Consider the following 11512-nt stretch of genomic DNA (forward strand, 5'->3'; position numbering starts at 1 on the left):
CCCGGTAATTTACAGTAATTATTCAGGATGGCTAGAAAAATATGCAGTGTATACACGGGGTTCATTTTCCAGTCAACTGACCTGAATGATTATTTTTTCTTATAGTCTGGCTGCTGTTAAAAATTCCTAATTAAGATCTCTGAAATAATAAAATCCCAAAAAGGGCAGTGACACCAACATAATTTTACAAATTATGCTAATCCTTACCACACTTTCAGCAGTTGATGGAAAGTGCCCGTGGTTTGTTCGGGGAAGTTTACTTTTACATTGCAGATGTAAATGCAGATGATCAAAAAGTATCTAAAATTAAAAAAACATCAATATGAAATGTTCTGTTGCATAGTTTGAGTAAAAGTTATGCGTATAATCACACACCTAAATAAACCTTTCCAGGCTCAATAGCTTTTAGACAACTTGGGCTAACCCCACGACCCAATGTAAATCCACAACAAAATTAGTGGTAAAATAAACACACCAAGGAACCGAAGATGCAGTAAAAGCATTCAGCAGCTACTGTGTTGGAGTAATATTTCAAAAGCACCAACATATTTCACAAAGTTATATAGTTGAGGCATTAAAGGTTGTTTCATTTTAAAAAGACACCAGTACAATAGGAAAACTCTGCCTATAAGGTTATAGGCGGTTTAAAGCACTTTTACACAAAGTGCTTGGCAAGATGGCAAATGAGTGTATATTGTGGAGTCTTATTAGGCTTCAAGTGAGATGATAAGGTGAAACGCGTTGTGATTTTATTATCATTTTTTTAAAATAAAAGTAAGATTTTTTGACTACCTATTTGCTTTGGGGCAGTCTTTTACACTTTTATTTTTTATTTTATCTGCACCTGGCACAACCTATTTCCCATACACATCAGGTCCATCATCAAAAGTATCCTGGGTGGGGATTGTTCCACCCACGCGGTTACCATAGAGCGGTTTGCCTGCTCTCAAAATTGTAAGTACATTTCATTTTACTATTAAATATTTGCCAATATGGAGAGCACTACGGGGTATACTACAAGTAGGGAGTTGAAATACCACTGTAAGCTGTTTTACCGAGAGCTGGTTATAGCTTTGAAAAACGTGAGTTGGCAATTTTTAGTTCTATGTTGTCTATAGTCCACAGACTTACAATACTGCACTATTGGTCTCCTATTTTCTCTTTTACATATACCATTGGTGTGTGATACCACTCTAGAGACATCTTATTCAACATCTGAAGACTTTTAAAACCTAAAAAGGACATTTTTATCTTTTACTTGGGATTTTTTTTTTATCACTTACCACAATATTGTATTTATTTTTTATTACTGACCACAATATTTTATTTATTTTGGCGCTACCTGTATCCTTTGTTCTGTATGTATGTCCATATGTGTATGTATGTATGTATCTGTATGTATGTATGTATGTCTGTCTATGTGTATGTATTCCAATATGTAAGTATGTATATATCTGTAGGAACGATGCTGCACACCTTGTGGCACTGCCCTCGACTCATTACATACTGGCAAGTAGCCGCTTTAGCAAGGAAATGTACCGGAATACAATCCCGTTCAAACCAGAGACATTCCTACTTCTACTCCTAACAAAATATCTAAAAAGGACTCATCGATATCTCCTCTACCACATCCTCATAGCAGCCCTCACGGTCATCAGCAGGCAATGGAAAGCTACAACCCCTCCTACCATTGCTCAATGGATGCAAGTGGTGGAGACCAACAGCCAATATGAATAGATAGCCAGACAAACACAGCATCAAGCAAAGATCTGGTCTGAAGCGTGAACAACCTGAAACGCACCATGCCGAACACCCAATGAAAACATTAACCAAATACAGTCAATACGAGGCCCGATGCCTCCAAGAAACATAATTCTCTCCCCCCTCCCTCCATTATGACCAAGGACAGACGAACACACCCTCCACAAAAGACCCACCTAGTGGGAATAGACAAAATGGGCCAGAGTAGGCCTACCTGGCCCGCTTAAAACACATTGACATATATATACTATTGACGGGCGCACATTGGCACTGTAACGCCCGACACCACCAGCAGGTTGCAGATCCACACTCTTCCTTACTCTCCCCCCCCCCTCCCCACTGAACTACTCTACGCGCACCTCAGGTATCCAGTCAGTGTAGCCCCAGCTATACGTAATCACTTGGAAACCCCCAGGGGCCATGAAGAAGACCCAAACACACCTCCACACAGCACACAAACTCACCCCAAAGAGTGCCTGCACTCATACAACCTTACATGCTGGTTACATGCTGTGATATATTAGGGGTTGTGATATACTTGTTTGTATGTTTTAGATTTAAATCCTATGTATTGACATATATCTATATATATATATATATATATATATATATACAGTTGCAAGAAAAAGTATGTGAACCCTTTGGAATGATATGGATTTCGGCACAAATTGGTCATAAAATGTAATCTGATCATCAAGTCACAACAATAGACAATCACAGTCTGCTTAAACTAATAACACACAAAGAATGAAATGATGCCATGTTTTTATTGAACACACCATGTAAACATTCACAGTGCAGGTGGAAAAAGTATGTGAACCCCATAGACTAATGACATCTCCAAGAGCTAATTGGAGTGAGATGTCAGCCAACTTAAGTCCAATTAATGAGATGAGATTGGAGGTGTTGGTTACAGCTGCCCTGCCCTATAAAAAACACACACCAGTTCTGGGTTTGCTTTTCACAAGAAGCATTGCCTGATGTGAATAATGCCTCGCACAAAAGAGCTCTCAGAAGACCTACGATTAAGAATTGTTGACTTGCATGAAGCTGGAAAGGGTTATAAAAGTATCTCCAAAAGCCTTGCTGTTCGTCAGTCCACGGTAAGACAAATTGTCTATAAATGGATAAAGTTCAGCACTGCTGCTAGTCCCAGATTGTAATTTTTCCTTTGTTATGTACTGTGTTTTTATCCTTAGCTGTAACATGACTCCTCTAGTGTAATTTTAAATAACACAGGTATATCATCAGCCATTGAACAGCGCTACGGAATTTGCTGGCGCTATATAAATAATAAAATAATAATAATAATATCACATTAGGAAACTCACCTCTCTGACTTCTTTGCTGCTGGTTAATCTGAATTTCTCTCCTGCAGCATGATGCGCTTCATGCTCTAGTTCTTTAAGACAGATCTGCAGTCCAACATTATGAAGAGAATGTTAATATCAGGCAGCAAACTAATACTGTTCTGAAATATACAACATTAAATTGGGCTACATGTGTCGCATAATAGAAATTGTGAATTCTGAATTCCCAATTGAATTGCTTGTTATTTTCTGACAATCACAAACAAGCAGATCTGCACCTACATCTGAGCAAAGCTCGCTTCCGTTTACCTATTCCCAGATAGCACTGATTTAGACAAAAGGTACTGGATGATAAGGTATCCAAAGCAGAACAGAACATAAGCACGTAAGGTATGAGAAAATAGAAGAGTGATCTATGCTGCCAGGGGAGCCGCTCCCCCACAGTGGCATTTCCTGAGGTCTGGAGATTTATATATTTTCTCATAATTGTACACATAATGTGCAATTATTTTCTTAAAAGAGACACTCTAAAAATTAGATTAGAACTTCTCCACTAGACACAAAGGGATGCTATATATTTTTTTAATAATGGTATCATACAAAAAAACAAATATATATATATACACACACACACAGTATCTCACAGTGAGTTCACCTTTTATATTTTTTTATTGAGGTGCTATGAGGTGCCATGTTGAACTTCCAGTGACCAGTATAAGAGAGTGTGAGAGCGATAACACCAAATTTAACACACCTGCTCCCCATTCACACCTGAGACCTTGTAACACTAACAAGTCGCATGACACTGGGGAGGGAAAATGGCTAATTGGGCCCAATTTGGACATTTCCACTTAGGGGTGTACTCATCTTTGTTGCCAATGGTTTAGACATTAAAGGGATACTCCAGGCACCCAGACCACTTCTGCCCATTGGAGTGGTCTGGGTGCCAACTCCCACTACCCTTAACCCTGCAAGTGTAATTATTGCAGTTTTCATAAACTGCAATATTTACCTTGCAGGGTTAACTCCTCCTCTAGTAGCTGTCTACTAGACAGCCACTAGAGGGCACTTTCCCTGTTTATAGCACATGAAAAGTGTGCTATAGCGTCGCTGGACGTCCTCACGCTGTGTGAGGACCTCCAGCGTCACTGAAATCCCCATAGGAAAGCATTGAAAGCATTTTTTAATGCTTTTCGATGGGGAGGTCTAATGCATTGCCGCGCATGCGCATTAGGTCTCCCCCTCTGGCAGCCGTGCATGCTCAATAGGTCTCCCCTGCTAGATGACGTCGGCCGGGGAGGAGTTTGGGCGGATACAGGTAAGTCACTGAAGGGGTTTTAACCCCTCCATTAACATGGGATGGGGGGTGGGAGGGAGAGGGAACCTGCAGTACCAGGAAAACTGTTTATTTTCCTGGCACTGGAGAGTCCCTTTAATGGCTGTGTGTTGAGTTAATTGGAGGGGACAGCAAATTTACACTGTTATACAGGTTGTACACTTACTACTTTACATTGTAGCAGAGTGTCATTTCTTCAGTGTTGTCACATGCAAAGATAATAAAATATTTACAAAAATGTGAGGGGTGTACTCACTTTTGTGAGATACTGTGTATATATATATATAAATAAATTAAATGGGGGTTTAGGTAGGGATATTGTAATTTCTTCCCAAGGAAGGTTGGGAATTCTTAGGTTGGCGATTCTCTATTGAGTAGATAGCTAGGTAATCCCTTGCCAGAGAAGTATGGGTGGAATATTCACTTAGACCAAGGGGGCTTGGCATTCACTGAAAAGGTGGAATTACGGAACTTATATACCTTACACTCAATCCCACCTCACACAAGGTGGATGAAAAGGTAAGTTATATGCTTTTATTAGGAAGGGTTTGGTGCCTGGCAATGTTTGAGTTAATAGATTTTATTGCCGTTTTATTTACCAAGATTTTGCTATTAGATAGATTTTATTTCTATTTATTTATTTTTAATTTGGATTAAGTAATGACATCACTGAAATCTAGCAAACATATAAAGAAAAATACTCCTGTTACCCCCAGAAGTTCTGATGTTTTCTTTAACTCTTCTTGATTAACTTGTATTCTATGACTTTCCATCACTAAGAAATAAAATGAAAAAAAAGTTATTTAAAAGATGAAGTCAAACTCAAATAATAAAACATGTAAAGTGAGTTGAGAAGTCTTTGTCTATCATAATATAAAAATTAGTTTCAAAGCACAGTTATTTATTTTTAATTTTTTTTTTATGTACGCATCATAGTTCACCACAGAGTAGCCTTTGAAGCGTATATTGCCAAGCTCCCTGAATCGGCTCATGATGGTGGTATGGGTTTCGACAACAGTTGTCACTGCTATGGTGTCTCTGGGTGCTTTTTGCGGGGCTGCCGCCACCTTGCGTACTCTAAAATCAGAAGTTAGCATTGTGCGTTCGGTGCCTCCTTTTATGTAAATAGACGCCAGTAGCCTCTAGGTGAAGGGTAGCAGTCCGTCCCCTCCTATCTGCTCTGGGATGCCTCCCAGGCGTATATTGCATCTCCTGTGTCTGGCTTCTAATGTTGACGGTCTAATGTTGACTGATCTAGTGAGTGTCTGAACCTGTTGGGTCAGACTGTCCACCTGATTCTGGGTGTTTTGCAGCTTGTTCCCTCTGTCTTGCTCCTTTGCCTCCACTGTGTCAATTATCTGTCTGAGAACCACTATCTAGGGATGAGTCTTCGTCAGAGTGTAAGTCTTGCTCCAAATCTGCTGCTGGGGGTGAGGTAAGTTCCTCACTATCTTCCCAGGATTCTTCCGATGCCTCCACCTCAGTCCGCACTGCCGGCGCCATCTTGGCTGTGCTGGCCTGAGCAGGTCTCTCAAAAGACAGCATATATCGGGCAGTTTCGGGGTCCCTGTGCTTCCTCACCATTTTGTCAGCTGGTGGGGATTAATGAGAGTGGGGTATCCATGAAGCTTCTGCGTCTATTTATAGTAATATATTGCGGAAATCAGGTCAGAGCTCTCTTGGAACACGTCCGTGTTGCCACTCAGTCAGCTAAGACACTGCTGGACATCTTTTGATTGTTAAGGGATGTAAGCATGATGTATCCTTCACCTAACTACACTGCACCACAATGTCTTAGGTCCTTACTGTTTTTTTACTACTTCTGAATCATTTTACATCAAATAATTTGCTATGAAACATAATTTAATAGGAATAAAATATTTTTTAAAAAGTGAGAAATTAAGAAATTGTTAGTTTTTTAGTTCTCCATTACATTTTAACTGTGAATGTCATAATACGGTTTGCTTTTACTGCAATAAAATACACATATTTGTATTCAGCGATGTCTCACGTGTAAAATAGTACCCCCTATGTACCGGCTTTATGGTATTCTGGGAAGTTACAGGGTCAAATTTAGCATGTTAAATTTTTCATTTTTTTTACATTGAAATTCGCCAGATTGGTTACGTTGCCTTTGAGACCGTTTGGCAGCCCAGGAATGAGAATTACCCCCATGATGGCATACCATTTGCAATAGTACATTTTACGGTTTTCAAACACTAATATTTGTGTTCAGTGAAGTCTCCTGAGTATAACAATACAACTCATGTACAGGTTTTATGGTGTTTTCAAAAGTTACAGAGTCAAATATAAGGCTTGTGTTTCTGTTTTTTCACATTAAAATTTGCTAGTTTAGTTTCGTTGCCTTTGAGACCGTATGGTAGCCCAGGAATGAAAATTACCCCCATGATGACATACCATTTGCAAAAGTAGACAATGTATTGCAAATGGGGTATATCCAGTCTTTTTTTTTTTTTTTTTTTAATTCTTTATTTTGTCTTGACACGACATGTTACATACATAAACTTGCACGGATTACACATGTTATAGCATGTTGCATACATGGGTTAACAGAGAGTGACAAGTACTTAATATGGTCCTGCCCCTGACAAGCCGTAGGCACTCTAGGTTTACTTAGTGAACACGTTATCGTTGCGTATAGTATTATGGGGCTGCTCCCCATTAGCCTAGAGAACTGTATCTTTGGTCGGCGCGACCCAATTATTGTCTTGTTGGTGTCAGGTAAGTTGACCGCCTTGCCCCCGGCAAGCCATGGGGTGTTGTGACGGCCTATACTTCCGCTTCCCTCTCCTAAGTTGTCGATGTGCCATATATACTATGTGTCTGTTCCCGTGAATGCCTTGCGTTGGTCAAATATTTTAATGTAGCCAAGTAGGCTTGAAGAAAAAGAAAGAGATAGTAAACAGAGTGAAAGAAAAAAAGGGGGGGATAGTGGGGGGCGGGGAAGGGGTATAGGGGGGTTCCGCTGCCGGTGCCGGATGGTTTCCCTCGGGGTCTAGTTGTGTGTTAGTTAACCAAGTTAGAGTTTTCCCAGGGTTCCCAGATCTTTTGAAACGTTTTTTGGGTACCCCTTATTCTGGCTGTCAGGTCGTCCATTAGGTGGACTTCTTTTATTCTGTTGACGACCCCAGCAATGGGCAGTGTGCCTGGTTTAAGCCAGTCTGAGGCTACGGCCCTCCTTGCTGCTAAGGCTATCTTGTTGGGTAGCTTTTGTTCCTGCCTAGACCAGCCGTCCAGCGTCCTACTTAAAAGGAATAGCCATGGGTCAAGGTCTGGTGTTCTGCCAAAGACCTGTGTCAGTAGTGTCTGTACCTTTTTCCAAAATGTGATCATCTGTGGGCATTCCCACCACATGTGGATGTATGTCCCCCTCAGGCCGCACCCCCTCCAGCACTCGTCCGTAGGGGTCTTGTGCATTTGGTATAGTTTGACTGGTGTAGTGTACCATTGGAGCATTGTTTTTATCGATTGCTCCTGGAGGGTAACGCACACCGATGATGTATGATTTGCCTCCCAGATCTCTTGCCACTCTATGCCTTCCAGTGTGTCCCCTAGGTCTCTCTCCCAGTGATCTGTATAGGCTAATTTGCCCCAGTCCCTAGCTTCTGAACAGAGGTGGGCGTACATGAGCGTTATCATGCCTTTGGGTATTAATTCGTGAAGACAGATGCGTTCGAAGAATGTCATCTTTTTCCAGGCCGCTGTTTTGATGTGTGCCAGGTTCGCGAAGTCTCTAATTTGTATGTACCGGAAAAAGTCTGCGGGTGTGAGGTGTCCCCGCTGTCTTAGCGTGTCAAAGGATATTACCGCCGAACCCTCGTATAGCTGGCATATGCGTTGTAACCCTATCCCCTCTAAGTTTTTGACGTCTCTAGCCGCCATGCCCGGGGTGAAGGCTTTGTTGCGTAAGTATGGCATAATAGGTGATGGGTCCGACGCCAGTTGGAATTTTAGCTTAAATGTGTCCCATATCTGTAGGGAATTAATTATAGTTGGGCATGTGACCTTGATCTCTGGTCTGTATTCTTTTGGAACCCACATGAGTAGCTGTGGGAGGTCGGCGCCCGTCATAAGTGATTCTACGTCTGCCCATTTGCGGTCCCCTGGCGGAGAGTGCCACATTGCCGCCTGTGTCAGTTGTGTCGCTATGTAATAGTAATATATGTTTGGGAGACCCAGTCCCCCTCTCGACCGTATTCTATATAGGATAAATCTAGATATTCTATGCCGTTTATTTTGCCATATGAAGGGCCTGTAGGGATGCTTTGGAACACAAATAATAGTCTAGGTAAGATGTTCATTTTAACGGCATGGATGCGACCCATCCAGGAAATAGGCCTGTCCACCCATGACTCCATTTCTAGCACTAGTTGGTTTATTAAGGGCGTGTAGTTTTGGTCGTAAAGTTTGTCTGGTTTGGCTGTCAATCGAATGCCCAAGTATTTAAGTGCTTGTTGTTCAATTTTGAGATGGTACGTGTCATGTATAAGGGCCGCTGTTGCTGCGGGTACCCCTACTGGGAGGGCGTCCGATTTTGCCATATTTGCCTTGTACCCGGAGACGGTCCCGAAGGTACTCAGTACCTCATAGCCAAGAGCACATCATCCGCGTACGCCGATACCAGGAACTCCCTCCCCCCCCACCATTACTCCCTTTATGCCCGGATGACGCCGTAGCGCCTGCAGTAGAGGTTCTAGCGAAAGAACAAACAGCAAAGGAGAAAGGGGGCACCCCTGCCTCGTACCATTAGAAAGCTGGAATGGTCGGAGCGGGGCCCCTGAGATCTTCACCTGTGCTCTAATTTTGGTGTACATCGCTCTTATTAGTGTCATGAACTGTTTGGGGAACCCTAGGTGAGTCAACAGGGTGAACAGGTACGGCCATGTCACCCTGTCGAATGCTTTTTCCGCGTCGAGCGACACGAATAGCGTCGATGTGTTCTTCGGTGTTGCCTGTCTCCATATCAAGTCTATGTTTTTACAGGTGTTTTCTGTCAGGATCGGGACAGGGATCCAACATGCAGAGTACGAACAGTAGAGATGTACGTATACCGGACCTTAGAATGGCCGGACTAACGTAAGGAGAAAGCAGAGAATAGTCAGAGACAAGCCGGGGTCGAGGGAACGAGAGGACAGGTAAGCGAGAGACAAGCCGAGGTCAAAGGACACGAGAGGTAAACAGGAACGATAGTACAAGCCGAGTCAAAACCAGATAGAACGATAAACATAAGAGCACTGAGGGACCAGACAAGCTAGAACCACGACAGGGCAATGAACCATTAGCCACATCCCTCTTTTATACCCTGGTTCTCTAAATCATGGCTCCGCCCTTGCCGAGCCCTGATTCGTTGTTCCGAACCAGATTGACAGGTCGGGATGTGATTGCCGTCATGACGTCGGCTCCTGAGCGTCGTGTCATAAAAGGAAGTGGGGTTCTCGCGGCCGGCGTGGGAAAGACTATGAGAGCTGTGAGGATTAGATGAATCAGCCCCGCTGAGAGAACGGACGTCGGGAAGTCTAACCTCCTCCGAGGTAGAGACTTCAGGTACCCTGACAGTACCCCCCCCTTCAGAAACGCCCACCGGGCGGAAGGAACCGGGGCGAGACGGAAAGCGAGCATGAAAAGCCCTGAGAAGGCGAGGAGCATGCACATCCTCCTGGGCCACCCAAGACCTCTCTTCAGGACCATATCCTTTCCAGTCCACAAGATATTGCACCTTCCCCCGAGAAATCCGAGAATTGAGGATGGAATTGATCTCATACTCCTCCTGACCCTCAACCTGGACAGGACGAGGGGACGGCACAGTGGAGGAAAATCTGTTACATACCAAAGGCTTCAATAAAGAAACATGAAAGGAGTTCGGGATGCGTAAAGCAGGCGGAAGAGCCAGACGATATGCAACAGGATTTATCCGAGACAGAACCCTGTAAGGGCCTATGAAACGAGGAGCAAATTTCATGGAAGGAACTTTCAAGCGGATGTTTCTGGTACTCAACCATACCCTATCGCCCGGAGAGAATACAGGAGCCACCCTTCTGCGTTTGTCAGCGTGTTGTTTGGACAACATGGAATTATGAACAAGGATTTGTCGAGTCTGATCCCACAACTTTCTCAGATTGGCAACATGAATATCAACCGACGGTATCCCCTGGGAGGGGGAGGCCGACGGAAGAACGGAAGGATGGAAGCCATAATTCATGAAAAGGGGGCTAGAACGAGTAGAATCGCAAACACTGTTGTTGTGCGCAAACTCCGCCCAAGGAATCAAACCGAACCAATCGTCCTGGTGTTCAGAAACAAAACAACGCAAGAACTGTTCAACCTTTTGGTTGGTGCGCTCGGCAGCCCCATTGGACTGGGGATGATAGGCAGAGGAAAAATTTAATTTGATACCAAGCTGGGAACAGAAGGATCTCCAAAACCGGGAAACAAATTGGGAACCTCTATCAGAAACGATTTCAGAAGGAATCCCATGTAAACGAAAAATCTCCCTCGCGAAAATTTCAGCCAATTCGGGAGAAGAGGGCAATTTGAGCAGAGGTACAAAATGAGCCATTTTGGTAAACCTGTCAATTACTGTGAGGATAACCGTATGTCTTTTAGAAACCGGTAAATCAACAATGAAGTCCATAGCCAGACAGGACCATGGTTTCACAGGAATTTCTAGGGGTTGCAAAAGTCCACATGGAAGCGTATGAGGTTGTTTGGTCCTCATACAGACATCACATGCCCCGACGAATTCCTTAAGATCCTTACGTAATGAAGGCCACCAGAAATCTTTAGAAATCAGAGAACATGACTTGCGTATGCCAGGATATCCGGCAAATTTACTGTTATGAAAACACTGCATAAGTTCCAGTTGGAGTTCAGGAGGCATGAAGCAACGGTCCCCCGGAATAGGTCCGGGTGCCAGATGTTGTAACTTCTTGATCTCCTCCAGCAACGGAGAGTGAATCTTAATGCTAGTGCTGGCAATAATATTACGCTTAGGAACTATAGAAGAAAAAAACATTTCAGGCATAGTAGAAGGTTCATGTTGGCGGGACAATGCATCGGCCTTAGAATTCTTAGAACCAGGTCTATA

At 43.1% G+C, this 11512-nt stretch overlaps 1 long non-coding RNA gene across 1 annotated transcript; it reads right to left on the reverse strand.

The window, feature by feature from the left end:
- Window positions 1–234: 234 nt before the first annotated feature.
- LOC134614189 (uncharacterized) lies at window positions 235–5183 on the reverse strand. The gene is made up of 3 exons (XR_010091240.1): window positions 5118–5183; window positions 3093–3176; window positions 235–300 (listed from the first exon to the last, which is right to left on the reverse strand). It is a non-coding gene; the product is annotated as an uncharacterized LOC134614189 (long non-coding RNA).
- Between the last annotated feature and the right edge of the window lie 6329 nt (window positions 5184–11512).

Source organism: Pelobates fuscus, chromosome 6 (assembly GCF_036172605.1).
Source record: "Pelobates fuscus isolate aPelFus1 chromosome 6, aPelFus1.pri, whole genome shotgun sequence".
Lineage (NCBI taxonomy): Eukaryota > Metazoa > Chordata > Amphibia > Anura > Pelobatidae > Pelobates > Pelobates fuscus.